This window comes from Halyomorpha halys, unplaced genomic scaffold, assembly GCF_000696795.3.
Source record: "Halyomorpha halys isolate HHAL.00 unplaced genomic scaffold, Hhal_1.1 Scaffold858.1, whole genome shotgun sequence".
In the NCBI taxonomy this organism is placed as follows: domain Eukaryota; kingdom Metazoa; phylum Arthropoda; class Insecta; order Hemiptera; family Pentatomidae; genus Halyomorpha; species Halyomorpha halys.
In genome coordinates, this window is record NW_027110220.1 from 379034 (window position 1) to 397552 (window position 18519).

The window sequence follows — 18519 nt, forward strand, 5'->3', positions numbered from 1 at the left end:
TATATATATATATATAAGTCTGGATAGCTAAAAACATGATAATTAAAAATTATAAAATATTTCATACGAATCATATTAACAAATCAATTATACTATAAGGGGATGTTTAATCCTCATAATTTATGATTTACGATTGACAACATTTTGTCACTTTTGAATAAGTATCTGAGCCACAAATTTGCTTTTAATAATAATAAAGTTTCTTGGACCAACAACACACCCTTCTCCTCCAAGACAGTGGACGACAAGATGCTCTCACCCTAGAGGCCCAAAACTTTTTAAAATACATTAAAAGAACGCTTCCTGGAAACTTTGCTACCAATTTTTACAACCCAGCAGATGCACTTAGCGGTATTAAGCCCTGACGTGAAACACTAATATACCGAACCGTAAATGACAAAGTTCCGAAACGGGAAGCCGAGTTTTCCATTAGTGTTGGAGGCTTTGTTCTCGGTACGGCTTCTATGTTGAGGGATACTGCCGTTTTCAATCAATGGCCGTCTATATATATTTTTTTCCTTTTTGGATGTTGACTATGTGGAATATGAGCACCAGTACAGGATCACAATTACATAGAGGTTCATATATTGAAGCTTGATATTAAAAACCTTCCTCAAAAATGAAAATTCAATCGAATACAAATGGATAAAGATCGACTAAAGAAGTATTTGTAGATGTAAATAAATAATAAATTTGTGAAAAACGTTCATTAAAAATCAAAATTCTCACATGACAATAATGTTGAAAACTATTCATCTCAGTGGCTATTTTGCGAGAAATTTTCCTCCTATTCTATCTTTGGTTTCGCCACTAATATGAGCCTAATTTATTTAAAAAAATAAATTTAACCAGTATTTAATTATTTTATTTTATTTATTGATATTTACAACAGCACATAAAATACATCAAGTAAATTTGAAGTAATGTCATAATCGCATGGTACAAGGATGTAGAGAAACTACCCATTGGTAGCATTATAAAAACATTTTTACAATAAAAGCTTCTTTTATTGGCCATCTTCTTTTCAGATCCCTCGGAGGATCGACCGGAATGAAAAAGGAAGCAAGGTCAGCAACTAATGGGTTTGAGTGGTTAAGGAGTTTATAATGGAAGGATTGATATCTAGTTCGGGTTAGATCGGTTACATAGGGAACATTAAGGTCTTTATGATTTTATTTGTGACAAAGTAAGAAGCATTAAGTATTTTACGAAGGATTTTGGATTGGATACAAGAATTCTTAGATTTAGTAGAGCCTCAAAGTTAAACTCCGTAGGTCCAGATAGGTCTTATTATTGTCATGTAGATCAGTCTTTAGTTCAAAATTGGCAGTTTAGACCGTTTGTCTAGTAAGTGTTGTAATAGTCGAAATCGGCGTCTAGTTTCCTGTCTTTTCAGTCTTGTGTGAAGATTCAAAGTTAGTAGTTTGATAATCAGAGGATCCTAGGTCCGGGGAGTATGGTCGATGCAAAAATATATCCAAACCTAGCGATAATCTGACGTGTCTACAAACATATAGACATAATATGCATTTTTCTTATCAATCCCTTTATTGGTAATTCTGTTTTCATCCACAGTTATTATCTGCTCCAAGAAAGGTTCAATTTTGTTCCGTCCATACAGAGATGTGGTACCCATCTCGAATATGTCTACACTAATCCTAGTTTCCCACTATCGCCCGAAATGGTTTATTAAACTGAATCAAACCTTTCCGCGATTCCCGATATTGTCAAAAATTTATTTCACTCTAACATGATCTTTCTATTTCGATCTAATAGAGTCGTTAGTTTGTGTTATTTTAAAATTCGACACAAAATTTGTTTATTTCAGTATACTTAATAATCAAAGGTAGTAAATATAGAATTACGAAGTCTACTTTACTGATATTATTTTATAAGGCTATGGATATGTTTTAGTGTTCTTATTGGGTTCAATAATTATTTATTTGTAAGTGTGTAATTAACACATTGTTGACGATATACGTAAAAATATATTTTTATCAAACTGTTAGTAGAGCGCGGGTCACGGAGTTATACGCGTACTTTTATATGCCCCGACAACTAGGTCTTAATTTAAACTCAATCAATAAGAAACTCTTGGTTCTAATCATGCTACCGTAAAAATTCAATCCCTTATTCTATGTATTTAGTCCCTATAAATATTAATGTAATGAAAGAAACAACAAAACTGATATTATTGTTAGTATGTTAATCATTGGCTAGGCCCAACAATATGTATCAATTTCATATTTTCAAATAAAAAAACAGAAATATGATCATTTCTGTGAAAAAATAGTCATGTCAAAAAACTAAGATAAAAAAAAAAATATATTTTGTGTAAATTCAGACATTCAGAATCTGATGAGCGGTTTGCAAAAAAAAAAAAAATATATATATATATAAATTTAATTAAAAATAAATTCACTACAACCTAAGCATATAAATTTTATAAATTAAACTCATATGATATGATTAAAAAAAAATACAACATAACTATAATTTAAAAATGTTTCAATAGAAATATAGGAATATTGATGATTAAGTGTGTTGTATTATATCTGTCTTTTTCTTTTTCAGATAGAAAGCTGAGAGGGAAATATCGATAAAGAACAATGAAGTTATACCTCCTTTTTGTCTTCTTCCACTTCGTCACTTCAGAGGGTAAGTGGTCCATTCTTTATCAAATCTACTAACACTTCCTATTTCGCTCTCAGATCTTCAGACTTTCTCTATCTCAGGATGTATCAAGTTCTTATCTATCGCACTTCCTCTCTTATGGATCTAGAAATAGAGTCTACAATATAGATATATAGTACTACATACTTTTCCGGGTCATTCTGACGGAATCATCTTTCCGCAAAATTTGATAAACGTTGGAGGAAATGTAATTTTATAAAATTGTGGAATTATTATTTTATTCAAATTATAAATTATTGTTTAAAATATGTATCTTATTATTATCTCCAAACTATAAGAACAAAATATTTTTTAATAATGATTCCATACCGATTTATCCATGACTGTTATATACGTCATTATGGAATAATCAAGGTTATGAAAGATTTGATTAATGTAACTCAAACAGATATTTTATTATATAAACCGATGAACATTTATTAAATTAAGTGAAAATATATAAATAGTTTTATTCTATAAATCAATGATTACAGCAAAAATGAAATCTACCCACCATTTTTTTTTTATTTTATTGAAAGATAAAAATAAATTATTTACAAAACATAAAGTAATACAAATAGTAAATTTTGCCAGGGTATGAGACCTTCATTTGACCGACGAATATTTGATAATTCGTGAGTAAGGGAATAAATTAGAATTAGTAAATCAGGTGGTTGGATTAAAGTTGTTACCACACCGCTCCCCAAGGATAATATTACGTTAAGCATCAAGTATCTATCTCAATGTCTGTTTTAGTGATTGGTGTTTTTTTTATAAAATTAAAATTTTAATTATTAAGTCATATTGTAAACATGCATACTTTATTGTTGTAACTCTAAAAAAAAATGATTTTTTAAACCAGTAATGAAAACAGTTTTAAAAAAAAACAAGCCGTTGCCAATAAATAAAGTAAAAAAAAAACCTGAAAAAACATAATGAGGCGATCTTGTTAGTAACAACTAATACTTTATAAATAATTGAAGAATTTTTTTTTATTACGTCTAAATGTGTTTAGGGTTACATTAAAATATGTTACATACTTTCACTTGAAGTGACTACAATGATCATATTTACAAAACTTATAAAACAATTCTTTAGAAGTCATCGGCTAAAACAGGTTTTTTACTGTCCAGATTTAGGAAGCATGTCAACGGACAAAAATTAAAACTGAAATCCCGAGAGTGAAAATATATTCAAAGGATTTTTCATATTATATCAGAATATTTTATTTTTAAAAACAGAGGAACTGTGGAAATAGTGTAGGAAGACGAAGGATACAAACAAAAATGTACTTAATTTCAAAATTTGGCCCAAAAACCTACTACGGTTAATTTTACACTATTTTTTTTTTAACAGAGAAAAACTTCTATACACGGCTAATGAGAGATTGATTATAATCTCTTAGATTTCAGATCAGATATAATAGATTTCTCAAGAACAGTTAAGATAGACATCATAAAGAAAAGTGGAGATTTTTATTGCCACCCCTTTGCTCAACCAACGTATATTTCATTATTAAACGCAAGCACTTTTAGACTCAAATGATAGCTGGATTTTTATTGCTAGATTTTATTTTCTATATTCTTAAACAATAATTTTACGACTGGCGGTGTATAAAAATGAATTATATATATATAGCACGATTTGGTAACTGTTAAATTATTAGATTAAAATATCCCATTTTTCCAGTAATTTATTAAAATAGAGAAGATGTATTTCTTTGATACAAGTATATATAGTAATAAAAGGTAGCTATGAAGTTTCTCCTAATCCACATTGTATTCCAGAGAGTTCTAGAACAGGGCATTCCATCATCAACTGTTATTTAAGCTATCGCAACACTTTTTTTCGTAACCTTCATTAAAATAAATGAGTACATCAGACATATATAATAAATACATGAAATGTATTATTTATGGCTTTACTGAGTCTTCTCCCTTTGATTGCCTCTAGTGGCATTATAAGGTGTTGATATCAGTCCTGCTAAGGTGGTATATGCTAGCTATAGCCAAAGGCCATGGAATATATTTATTAACAAAATATTAATTTGGTGTATCGCAGTAATAAATCGATTGCACCATTTACATATTTCGTCAGTATTAATTATGCAGGAAATATTCTTCTAGTATAATTTTAGATAGTTATAAATTGACTCTTAATTCACTTACTGTCCTACTAAGCTTTACTATTGAGACATTAAATATTATGTAATTTTCTTGTGCGGTAAGTAAAACGGTGACTGCAACTACGTCCATAAAGATTATGGTATATTTAGACAGATATTGAAGGATACTACGGATGGAAACTTCATAAATTGTTATTTTTATTGATCAGTAATGAGAAAACTTTATCCTGCTGTAGAAATAATTAAACCAGGCAATCAAGTGGAAGCTGAACCAGTTTTAAACATCTCTCAATTCAATAAGCGCAATTTAAAACCATAGTAATCAGACAGAAATATTGAGATTGTACATAAAATTTAATAATTATTTTACTGGTACTCTCAATTAATTTTCGAATTATATTAAAACATAAGGACACGTTCTTTTCAAAATCATTGCACCAATTAGGTTTAGCTAGATACCAATTAAATAATAAAAATACTGGCCGACATAAACTTCAGGGCAATTCTCTTACTCAGAATTTAATAGTTACTCTATCTATTAAATTCTGAGTACGAGATGTAATAATTGGAAAATGTTGTAAATTTGAACAGTTAAGCTGTTTTAAGTATCTATTATCAAGTAATTAGTTTTAATGGTTAGAACGTTACTTTTTAAAATGTTGTTTTATTACATAAATAACAATTTCTGGAAGGAAATAAAAATAAAATAATAAAAAATTATTATTAAATAAAGTTTATCAATTAGCCGTATTAAAGTTCTCTCGATAGAAACTGAAAATTGAAAATTAGTTGATATGGCGAAGTAAAATTTAAAAATGATTAGTAGTGTGCCTAACCATAAAATCTCTGCCACCATAACCCCCGCCTTAATTCATTAACTGAAAGTTAAATAAAATTTCATTCATTCGAGAACAATGTTTTAAACTGAAACTGACACTATTACATTTTATTTTTAGATATACACGATGAGATGCAGTAAGTGTATTCTCCATATTCTAAATTTATTGATATTTTGTTTTGTTTTTCCTTGAAACATAACCGTGCCTAATATTAAATAAATATAGACGACATTAATTTTAAGAGAATTGTTGATATTTTAACATTCTCCTGTTTCTTCTAACACTTACACAACTCCGAAATTCTTAATGAAAAGGCATACATCTTGTAAAGTTTTCACATAAAAAATTTAAAAATCCACTTTATGACATAACATGTACGTGGAACACACCCAGTACGTTGATATATTTTTTTCTCATCCTTCTATTTATTTTATCATCTCAAACAAAACCAATACATAATACAATAATAGGAATATGTTTACATAATAAACATACATATCCTTTCTTATCTTGAAGGACATTTTCAGGTAGGGTATGGGATCCGCTGTGTACAGGAGAGCACTGTGGCACTAACTAGCCGTCAGTGTTGTCACGAGTGGGCTGTACGTTCGTAAAACAATCCTAAACAGAATATATCGTTTATCGCGAAAATCAGAGAGACGAGAATGATAAAAACTAAAAGAAGACCTTCAATTAATAAATCTGAACAAATTGTAATCGATTTATCTCTGAATTTGATGAAGTACCAAATTGTGAGGTTGGAATGAAAAAAAAAATCTTGGCGAATCTATTTTTAAATTTTTTTCAGCAATATATTTCGCAAAATCCCCTGACGTTCTGATGAATTTGATGAAAATCTCTGTAACTATTTCTTAATTTTTTTCGGGGAAATAAAATTCTCCTATTTTTTCTGGCTATTCCTGTCTCGACACACTGGATTTAAGTTTTTATTTTAAAATAATTTTGTTATAATGTTTTTTTTTTTCATTCCCCTTTATTTTTTCCCGCTTTATGTCAAAATGCTATTTAACGTGATAAAATTATTCAATATGACTAATTCAGTGTTAAATCGTACAATTTTCGTCAATATTTCATTGAATTCCATAAACAGGATTTCGGTACTATTGAGAGAATATCCTGCCTCTACAAAGTACGTACAATGCACTTCACATGACTGACCACATCACTTCATTTTAGAACCTATGGTCGAAATATAGTATGCCCTTACCACTGACGTTGCCAAACGGAGGCTTCATGGAGTTCGGACCCAGTCCTAATTTACAAAATATTTTCACATATCAAAGTAAATGGGAATTACATCTATTTTCATACTATGTCATAAATAATCTACGTAGTGAGAGAAAATATTATATTACACATTTCTCAATAATGATTCGTTGAATATTAAAAAGGGTTTTGTAAATCCGGATAGATCGGACTTTCTTTTACCCTCCCTTCTCAAAACAAATTCTAGTAATGGTACATGCCCTTACCAACTACTGAAGCCATGACTTAATGGGTTGGGCTTTTAAAGATTTCTTATTTTTATTTAAATTTTTTTTTCATACAAAAAAAGGAATGAAAATCAATTGATGAATAGGAATGTAATAAACTGCTTGTCCGTTGCATTCCGAAATCTTTTACAATAGAGCAGATATGAGGTAGTAACTCAAGGCTTCTAATAAAGGATCGCATTTCGTCTTTCATCGCCCAGGAAGCATTCCTGGTTGTACTGTGCGGCCTGTCTGCAATATTAGAAGCTTCCTTGTTCAGTGCCACCCCAGGGTAGACATGGCAGAGTGCTGTCGTGGAAAGGTCTCGGGTTACACCAGTATTATCTCTTGTGTACTCAGAAGTCAAAGTCTATGAGTCAAGCGCTTTTCGGTCAACCTCTCTCCTCTGAGTTATGTTTCAAGAAAATAGTTAATAAAATACTATTATCAGTTATTGACGGAGGGTAGACTATTCAGATTCAGTACTTAATATTAATTTTAACAATTTATAAAACATGGATGATATTCAGTAAAATGTAATAAATAATGACTTAACGTTACTAGAATATTGCTAACTAGTTATAAGGGTTACCGAATAAGATACGTAATTCCCTACTTGGAATAATTCAAATGTTATCAACGTACAGCACTTAAGGTAAAAAGATGATTAAAAGTATTAATCAATGACCTATATTTTGAGAAATAACTTAGACATATTAGACACATAGGAATGTGCAGATTTCCTACTGAAATTTAAAGAAAAAGCTTATTTTATGCACCAAAACGACCTAGTATAATTTCGTGATGTGGAAAATGATGACATTTTTAATTAATAAATAAAATTGAAGTTTTTAAACTAACAAAAGCAGTTTTGACAAGAGATAAAACAAAAAAAAATGCACATAACTATTAAAAAATCACATAGGATATAAAGTACTTATTTTAAAGGAAACGTCAAATTCCTTAATATTTTATTTTCACTATTTCATAGTCCCAAATAATTTAGTAATTTATATTCTCAAATAATTCACTATTTTAATTTTCTGCCAAATGTTTTAATGATTTTCAAAACTTCGTACGTTATGTACATTGATTAAGTTAATGAAATTGCTTATTATTATAATAATTATAATGAATGTTACGCTGAAAACATTTTTTTTAATAATTTATTTATTGTTATTTACAACTGTATAAAAATATATACTAAAAGTAAATTTGCTGTAGGTGATATAATGACATGATACAAACATGTGGAGAATCTACTCATTGATAGAACTCCAATAACATTTCTTGAAGATATGATCTCAAGGTCATCTTTTCAGATACCTAGGAGGATTATTAGATAATGAAGGACAAGCCAGGCTAGAAACAAGTGGGTTTGGGTGGTTAGGAATTTTATCATGGAAGGATTGGTATCTGGTTCTTGCCAAATCGGCAACATATGGAAAATTGAGGTCCTAATGAATGACTTGATTTGAGACAAAGTAAGGAACATTAAGGATTTTACGAAGGATTTTGGACTGTAAGGATTTGATTCGGGTGGAATTCGATGAAGGCCTTATAATAGTCATGTAGATCAGTCTTTTGTAATGGACTGGCAGTTTAGACCGTTTGTCTGGTAAATGTTGTAATAGTCGACTAGCAGTTTTCAGTCTTTTAAGTCTAGTATGAGGATTCCATGTTAGTCATTTTTCCAGATGTAGTCCGAAGTAACAGATCTGTTCGATAGGAATAAGTGGGGTATTATTAGAGGATACTGTGGGGGCAGGAGGTCATGGGTTTACGACGAAGGGTAAATGTGATTTGATGGGTTTATTGAAATTTATTTTAATCCTCCAGTTTTGGCCCCATTCTTCATGGACAATAGATGGAAACATAATTTTAATATCTTATCTTAAGTATGATATTAATTATGTATTATAGTAATATTATATTATAGTAGCTGAAAAAGAGCTAAAAGTTCTCGAATCATAAAAAAAAAAAAAAAACAGTGATGAAGAAGTGTTAAAGTTTTGATGTTTCCCTGACAATGGGTGCTTCATATAATTATTTATAACCCTTGGAAAAATATTTTATAAAAATTAACATGTTAAAAAAAGGTAGGTTATGTCGCCAAGCATAAATAGATGCTAAAAATGCTAAAAGCTACTCCTATAGTAAAAAAATAAGTAGTTAAATATAATTTGAAGGGACGAGACAAGGTCACATGAAACTGTTACCGCTTCGATGATGAGCTTCTGGAGAAAATAAAACGCTATTTCTCAAAATCTTAACTTATGTTTTTAGTACAAAGAAAATCTCAAATATGTCAATAGGTAATTGATCGTATTGATTACGAAAAATATTATTATTTATATACGGATGAATCGTTTTTCCGTAAACTCCACGTTTCCAACATCACTTAACATCCTTACTATTTTGGCAATAAGTGAAAAATTAATTTATTGATTAGACAGATTTGTTAAAATTTATAAAATGGTTTAGTCTTCTTTCTATTTAATTTTAATATAAATGAATTTTGGCAAATATTATAGAAACTGCTACTCCAACGAGATAATTATTATGAACTTCTTTATGATAGATACATTTGCTTAGCTTCAATTAATGAACAAATGGACACGAATAGCTAATGTGTGTCTGATATTCCCTGAGATATTTGCGAAATATATCTATAAATTAACATTTTAAGAAGACAATAATAAGACCTCGATTTACAGTTATTCATTATTATAAATAAAATTATGACGTAGATTAATTTTTATTAATATATTATTGTTTGAGAGTGGTTTAGTTTATTTAAAAACAAATTTGATCCTTTTTTCTCAACTTTATTCTTTTCAAAACCTTCGAACGTTTCGACCCTCAGGTCATTTTCAAGGATACCTACAAAAAGCTTTTTTTAATTTTATATAAACAATTTCATTATTTCCTTCACTTACATAAATATGACGTTTATTGACGTCTTCTGCTTCTCATCCCTTGAAGACTCGACCTCTATGGACGTAATTTACGTCAAAGGATTAAGGAGAACTTCGTCCGACATTTAAGTGGAAGCTCTGAAGATGACGTCTTTATATCCAATTATTGAGGTTTCAAGGAAATATTTTAAGGTAATATTTATAAATCGTTTTTTCGCACAACGGATATCGGAAAAATAATACAATAGCATCTCCCATTTGCTAAAAAATACAATCCAAACTACATTAAATACCAAAAGTAAGGCGTAAACATATAAATAATACATATATAACTATAAAATTAAAGCAAACTTTATATATATGTGTGTGTGAATATTTTTTTTATTAATTTTAAGATTAATAATTTTTTTTTAACATTTAAAAAAATGTTGAATATTTTTTAATTGTTAAAAATAAGATAAAAACAGCAAGTGGGCGTCCAAATTATTCACTTTTACAAACACCTGGTAATCATTTAAAAAAATCGACCACTATAACTTTTGAAGGGTTTTGGGTTCAGTATCTGTTTCAAAACCAACTTGTGAGTAAGGTTTTGGTTTAGTCAGGATGAAAACCAGGTTTTCCCCTGCAATTAAGGGTCCACCCTAACTTCATAGGGACCAGGTGTGCTCCAGAAGGACGAAACCGGTTATAACAAAGAGTGTTAGGGAGTCACCAATGCAACCTCGAATCCGGCCTGTGGAGGTGACTTTTATTTTGTGACGGTCTCACAGATTCAAAACTTGATCGCACGCACTCTCGTTACATCAAAATGGTTACCAGTAGGATAGATAACACTCCTATATACCAGAAATAACCAGATTGAGAGTTTAAAAAAATTCAGGAAGAAGCCACAGGGTAACCCACGTATGGAAAAAAATAATTTTCACGATGACATCTCGCCACTGTTGGGGAACGTTGTTCTAGATTAATTCAAATATTCAATATATTTTTAAAAAATATCATTTTTTTAATGTAACCATTAGCCTTTTATTGAAATCAATTTTTATTAATAGTAGATTATTGACAAGGAAATTCCTCAGCTTGTCGACTGCTGTAAGAGATTTCCTGTAACCTAGTAGTGTACGAACCGCAATTTCCTTAACCATCGTCCTAGAAGAGGATGGAAGGACCCTTATTGAATCCGAAATAAATATAGGAGCGGTTGCCAATAGAGAGCGCAGACAATAATCCAATGGCTCCTATCTCAGATAACAGATCCGGTTTCTGCTTAGAATAACAATGGCCCCTCCTTCCAAGTGATAATCCTACCGCCTCCAGGATCTCTTTTATTTTAATAGCCTTTCTGCGGAACCTATGGGCTTTTTTTTCCATTTCCCATTTTTATAGAATAACTTTCTCAATCTAGTTTCTTTAGTCAATTCGAATCAAATATCTATTATTATAGGAAACTTTCAAAGCTAAATAACTTTTGCATTCGAAGTCTTAGTGAAGATTGGAACTTCCGCCCTAGAAGCCCTTAAAAAAAGTTGGAAACTTTTTTTCTTTTGAAGAGGGATTCTTTTTTTTTCGCCTGAAGATGAATTCAATTTTCTTTTCTTTTTTTTTTTTTTTTTAAAAAGCAATACCCACTGAAAATAAATCTCAAGCTTAAGAGGCAATAAAGATAAAAATAATAGAAAATATATTTTTATTTAATTAGAAGTGTAAATTTGAAAAAAAAATTAACCATTTTAGATCTAAATCCAAAACATAATTATTAATCATTGGAATATTTTAAATAATAAGAAATAGCTGACCTATGGGTGCGGTTTTTATGAATACATAGCAACTCAGATTCGATGAAAAATAAAAGGCTGACTTTTTGGTATGTTTTACATCAATGCATCGAGGGTAATAATAATAAAATATTATTTATTGTACAACAGCTCTATAAAGTTCCAGTAAACAAATTGAGTATTTTCTCCTTTTTACTGGTATAGTAATTGATACTAATTTAGTGTAACTACGTAAATGTACCAGGGTTTCAAAGATATAAACATAATACAATATTTTGATCCATAAAGAAGGTTTTATAAATTCAAGGGATTATTAGATGATGCAACAAAAAAAATTAAATAAATTTAAAAAAAAGAAAGAAAGTGGTTACTGTTAAAGTTGAATTCCGGAATATGTATGAAAGCTCACAATTTATAATTTAAAGGAAAATTGCAAAATTTAATTAAAGTCATTATATATATTTATTTAAATCAAATTCTATTATATGAGTGTATATATATATATCGTTTAGCTGCCTTGAGTTTACAATTTACACCGGCACTTAGTAGGGCAGCTAATAGTATTTAAAAAAAACAATCTCATCTTGTTTATTTAAAAAAAAAAAAGCTCTAATTAACTTACATTTAACGAGTTTTTAATCATAGAAAACTATGAATAGAATAACCTATTTCTCTCAGTGTTTCTAACTTCTTTAAAAGTAACAATTTATTTATTGTTATTAACATCGATACAAAAATGTATACAAGTAAATTTTCTGTAGGTGATATAATGACATGATACAAACATGTGGAGAATCTGCTCATTTATAGAAATAATCCAAATCCAATAACATTTCTAGAGGAGAAGATCTCGAAGCCATCTTTTTTTCAGACCCCTAGGAGGATTATTAGGTAGTGAAGGAGAAGTCAGGTTAGGAACAAGTGGATTTGGGTGATTGGGAAGTTTAAAGTAACATCTTTAACGGTGAAATATTTGTTTAAAAATCCGAATCATCTATTAGTTTTAATATTAGAACATGGTAATGGAAATACATAATTTAGATGACCTGAATATAATTGATTATTTGTCATTGTATTATAATAAAAAAAGCTACAAAAGCTTTTCGGGAAATAATTGAAGTGGTTTCTGAATAAAAATTAAATAACATGTCATGATGATAAGTCCACTTTGAGATGCAGATGACAATCATGAGTAATCATCATGTAATAAATATGTATATTTTTTTAAAGCAAATAATAAAAAGGTTACACTTAGGTTGTTACACTTCACTTACAACAACCATATTTCTAATTCATATATTTACACATAACATCATATTCTTTTTATGTATAAATAATCAGCACAACAGATTGTAACTAACACACTATGCATGTGTATGTTTTTTGTTTTAGCACAGATTTGTGTTTCATATCCTAAGCTAATATGTAAATAACCATTGTGCATCAACTGAAATGTTGTTCATCCCTTCTATAACCTTAAACGTTCAAGGATTTTCTCCAAGAGGATTATAAGTTGAAATTATAGATTAAAAAATCTGGTTTGGTTCCAATAGGGACTTTAAGTAACAACGGCTTCAGAATATCTATTTAAAGGAAATATTGTAAATTTATTAGGAAATACATATATTATTTTTTTAAATTTAATATAATCACATTTATAAACAAAAAAAATTAGAAATTATAGATTAATCACAAAAAAAATGTTTTTAACTCATGAGCATTAAACAAACGTATAAGTTTATTAAATGAGATAATTTAAGAGTTAAATACATAATTATATAAATTAAATATTTGAAAAAAATGAGTTTTGGTTAATTGAGATATATATATATTTTTTAATTAAGTTGACTTTTATGAACTAAAATATAAATACTGCCAAAACACCTTTATATTTCCTACATTTACTGCAACTGAAAGAAGTAGAGAAGGTATAGATAGAGTACTGAAAAGTCTGCCGAAGAATATAAGGAGAAAATAGAGACCCGTTTTTCATGAATCCCATTTCTAGGCTCTCGGAGGAGTATCTCCTTCTCCAGGGAATCGGATCATTCCAGTTTTGCGAAATTATCAAGTTTTGGATTCGTTCCAGTACACTTTACGCCAGCAATAGGATATTTTCAATATTGGCCACAGCTGGAGTATAGGCTAGTATTGGGTTGTCTCCAATACAAGATGTAATAGAATCTAGAAATACGATTTTGATTTCTAAAATTCAAATTGTTCATACGCTATTGGTTATAAAATAACATGCTCGACAAGAAGAAAGCAGAGATTCTTTTGACTAATGTAAAAGTATCTAAAATATAATTTACATCATCAGCAATAACTGTTCGTTCAAAAATAATTTCAGCATAATTATGAAAATACTCTAACCTTCCGTAAATGGTTTTATAAATAATATGATTTTTTATTTTTTTTAAATTTCATATATCATTTAAAATATAAAATAATTGATTTTTTCTAAGTAATGAAGTTTTTTTCTGGATATTTATTTATTTGTATTTATTTTATAATTAAAAAATCTAGACATCAAAAATTGTAATCTAAAAAAGAAATAAATCATCAATTCACAAGATCGGCTGGTGTGAATTCTATTTTCATAATTAAACAAAAGTAAAAAAAAAAAAATTCAAGATTACTACCAAATATTATTACCAAATACAGTGTGAGAATCGATTCCTAGTCTATAAATGGAAAAACAAATTGTATAACTTTTCAGTTTTACACAAATGTTTAATTGATGCCAAAAATTAATACAAGAAAAAAAAAAAAAAGTGAATTGATAAATAAGTGGAAATAGAATGTGGTTAAATATCAAAATTTTTTTTCAACAAAATTTTTATTATCTTTCAACCTAGCACTAGTGCATTATTATCACGAAATGTAATTAAATTATTAAAGTGATAATCACTCAATTATACTTTATATGTAAAATGGAAAATATAAGATGGTTTTATAATACTATTATAATAGTGGTCTGCGTCCATCATAGTTACAGTTTTAAAATATAAATCCAGTGTGATCTGATTTAGTTTGAAAATGATTTATTCCGTAATGTTTAATATCACTTTTATAATATCAAGTTTTTACAGAATTATTAAAATAATTAATGATATTAAAAACCTTCGAAAAACCGCGATTCTAATACCTCTATTACCTACTGCTTGGTCCAGCATTAACACCGTCTTCCTACCTACGTTTCGGGCTTCTCCAAGGCCGCTTACTATTCGCTTCAGGGCGTATACTCATTTAAACATTACAATTCTATTACTTTAATTACACTAATCGAGTGCATGCTCCGCAGTTCCGCGTTGTACAATCTCCTAAATTCTTTAATGGATATAAGCTTCCTCAGAAAAAATAGTCCACCCAATTCTTTTTTTTTTCTTCGAAAACCCTAATTCCGGAGGCTTAGTACAAATACCCATTGGTTACGTTAAACACCCATATAGAGCATTATGTAAATGATTAGGTTTGTGATCTAAACCTAATAAACTATGACATTAATTGTTTATAAGATAATTAGAATAAACCCTTCTACAGCAATACTTAATCATCATTTATTAATAAAACAATACTTGTTGCTTACACAACAAATAAGACTTAATTCCAATCAAACGGGCATAAAAATCCATATGTTCTATATAATGCAAACTTTGTCTCCTAAGCCGCATAAGCAAAAGGATAAAAAATGTAAAATACAAACAACATGGAATAGGAATTCCTGCCTCAACATTATTACTAAAGTTTAACTCGCGATAACCAGAAGAAAGTTTAGTTTGTAGTTCAGCTAATCGAAAAGTACCAGAGACTCCAGGCTTTCAGCCTCTGTTTTACAAAACCTCGATAACGCATCCGAACATGAAAATATATCTAATGGGAGTATAACTTTTTACCAACAAGTCAATATTCAACTTGTTTTAAAGTTAATAAATCATACGTTCATATAAAGTTCGATTTAAAAAAAAAACAAACATATAGATTAGAATCTGAAGCAACATTAAAAACATGTTTGTTTTTTTCAAGTTTGATCTGTTTTAGTTGTTACGCAAGACAAAAATCTTGTTTTTCCCCAAAACGCTTGCTTCATTTCAAAGAAAACTAATTTTTTTGACATGTAAGGAGAATGTTTACAGCGTTCTTTAGTTTTATCGAACGAATGTTTGATAACCATTTTCAAATTTAATTATGTCAAATTAAATTTCAAAATCACCAAATCTTTTCTGAAGAGATTCAAAAACGTTTGACTAATGTAAGACAATATAGTACTTATTAAAATTCCTAGAAAAGCTGATAAAAATTCAAGTTTATTCTCAAAATTTAAATTTATTGGCACTGTTATCTAGAATCTAGAAAGTGAAAAATTAATTTAAGTTTCAATAAGATGTGAAGAGCTTTTAAAAAATCAGTAAATATAGACTAAATCATCTTTATTTTGATAATTTTATTGGATTAAAAATAGTTTTAGTTAGTAAAGCATTCAAACATCAAGCATTTCTTAATAGAATAAATCCCTTAGTTTAGTTTATTTGTCAGTCGTCATTGAATCTTTAAAAACAATTAGTTCATTTTTAAAATTGCATTTCAATTTGACATAATAAATGTGATAAAATGTTTATTCAAAATTCGTGTGATAAAATTTAAAAAAATATATATGGTGTTTCTGAAATTTTGGGCTCGTTATATCTCGTCATGTATCAACAAATGTTTTTCAATATGAAAACTTAATTATTTGCTATATAACTTAATTAGTAACCAAATAGCCTATGAAAACTTTGAATCTATAAACTTTCATAAGACGTAAGTCTTATTAATTTAGAAGGCTTATTACATACATGGGTATTATATGAGACATTAAGAGCCTGAGGGGAATAATCTCTCTAGCCGTAATTTTGAGATAGACGTTACAGATGATTTTAGTATAATTTTTATCAGAATGCTTTAAACCAATTTTGAAAGGGAATCTTTACGTTTTAGTCAGCAGTTACAAAACAAATAGCAGTGACAAAGTGGCAAAAGACATATTGTCATATTTGTTAATTTGTTTAAATCTCCTGAATGATTTTGAAATAATTAAAAAAAATTCCAAGTGTTTTTTTTCACAACCGACAAAATGCTTAAATGCTTCAGATTTTATTTTTACAAAAATCTGGGATAATCTAATCTGTTTCTTAACGCCTCATATATTAATATATTACTTTCATAAATCTCAATATAACGATGTATTGGTCATTCAATAAATTATAAAGTAAACAACGTAAAAGGGATGACATTATTAATCGGACACATAGATGAAGACGAAGCGGTAAATACACGGTAAAAAAGGAATACTAGCGGTCTTCAAATGTAAGGTTTTCACGTCTTTTATGTTACTTTAATGAACAAGTGCCAGTTTAAACTATTAGGTTATGATATTTTTTTTGTCTAATACCAAAAAAATTAAGCGTACACTTACCTAAGTGTGATATTTTTTTCTTAAAAGGTTAAGTAGAATTAAAAACCCGTTAAATGAATAATTTACCTTAGTGTCAATTATTATGTCAACCCTTACAATAACATAGTCATTGAGCATTAATTACATCAATTTTTAGATTTATTAGGATATCAAAGGGGCTCGACGGCCGTGCTCGTTGGGGTTTGGGTCCCAGAGCGTTCGGGGTCGGTTAGGAACGATTTGGGTTCAATTCCCACCTGAGGCAGTTAATATTTATTTCTCAGGACCGCTGAATGAATCTTAACACCCTTACCAAAAAGGCATAAGGACCACTAAGCCACTTGCCGGACTAGTTTCACCTACCAGTTAGATTTCAATATTATTTTCTTAATCTGAAATATATCTTTTGAAACATTGTTTTGTAAGCTCGAAACAAACAATTAAATAAAAACAGTTATTATATTATTTTGAAAATAGATCTATGTTTGTGATTATAATTATTCTCATAAATATAAGATATTAATTGAAGACTAATAATTTTTTATGAGTATCATTAGGTTTAATAGGTATTATATAATTAACCTATAAATTAAATAACCTAAGAATAGGTATTAAATTCGTTAAATAAACATAAATTATGTTAAAAAATTATAAATTTATTGATATTTCAGATTTATTTTAGATAACTTTTAACCTTGAAATAAGATTTTTTTTAAAAATTAATATACAAATTAAATTATGCCATGTTTTGATTTAAATATGAAAATAATAACTCTTTTGATTTACTTAAACTCTTTAAACTGTTAACAATTTCTTTTTGTAACCGAGGTGATGGAAAATGTATCTTTTTCTTTTACATTTCTCTCTTCAACTTGTGCTAATCTTGTTGTTCTTCTAGGCCCACACCTTTTCCCACTCGGGGTACGAAGGCCAGACACAGACCCAGGTATGTTTGTGGGTCACCAACTTTATTTGGTGTGATGTTATAAGGTTGAAAAAACTTGTGAATGTTATCCATTTTGTAACATCTTGCATGCTTCATTCATTCTGTCATCGTAAATAGCATGAATTATTTAATTTTTTCATTTCCCTATGAAATCATCAGTATTTTAACACTAATATACAGTTCATTAAAAAAAGCATGTAGTGTTGATCGCGCCAGATAAAATGTAAATCTCTAATATAATTTATACAGTTATTCTAGCCTAATATCCTACAGGAGTGATATGAGTCAGAATGCATGGTAAATTCTACAGTGA

General features: G+C 28.9%; 1 long non-coding RNA gene across 1 annotated transcript in view; it reads left to right on the plus strand.

Annotated features, from left to right (window-relative positions):
* LOC136795998 (uncharacterized) overlaps positions 1 to 18225 on the plus strand; it is a 301995-nt gene extending 283770 nt beyond the window's left edge. Inside the window, exons 4-5 of the long non-coding RNA XR_010843697.1 lie at positions 2575 to 2658; positions 18159 to 18225. This is a non-coding gene — a long non-coding RNA (uncharacterized lncRNA). The remainder of the gene's footprint in view (positions 1 to 2574; positions 2659 to 18158) is intronic.
* The last annotated feature ends 294 nt before the right edge of the window (positions 18226 to 18519 follow it).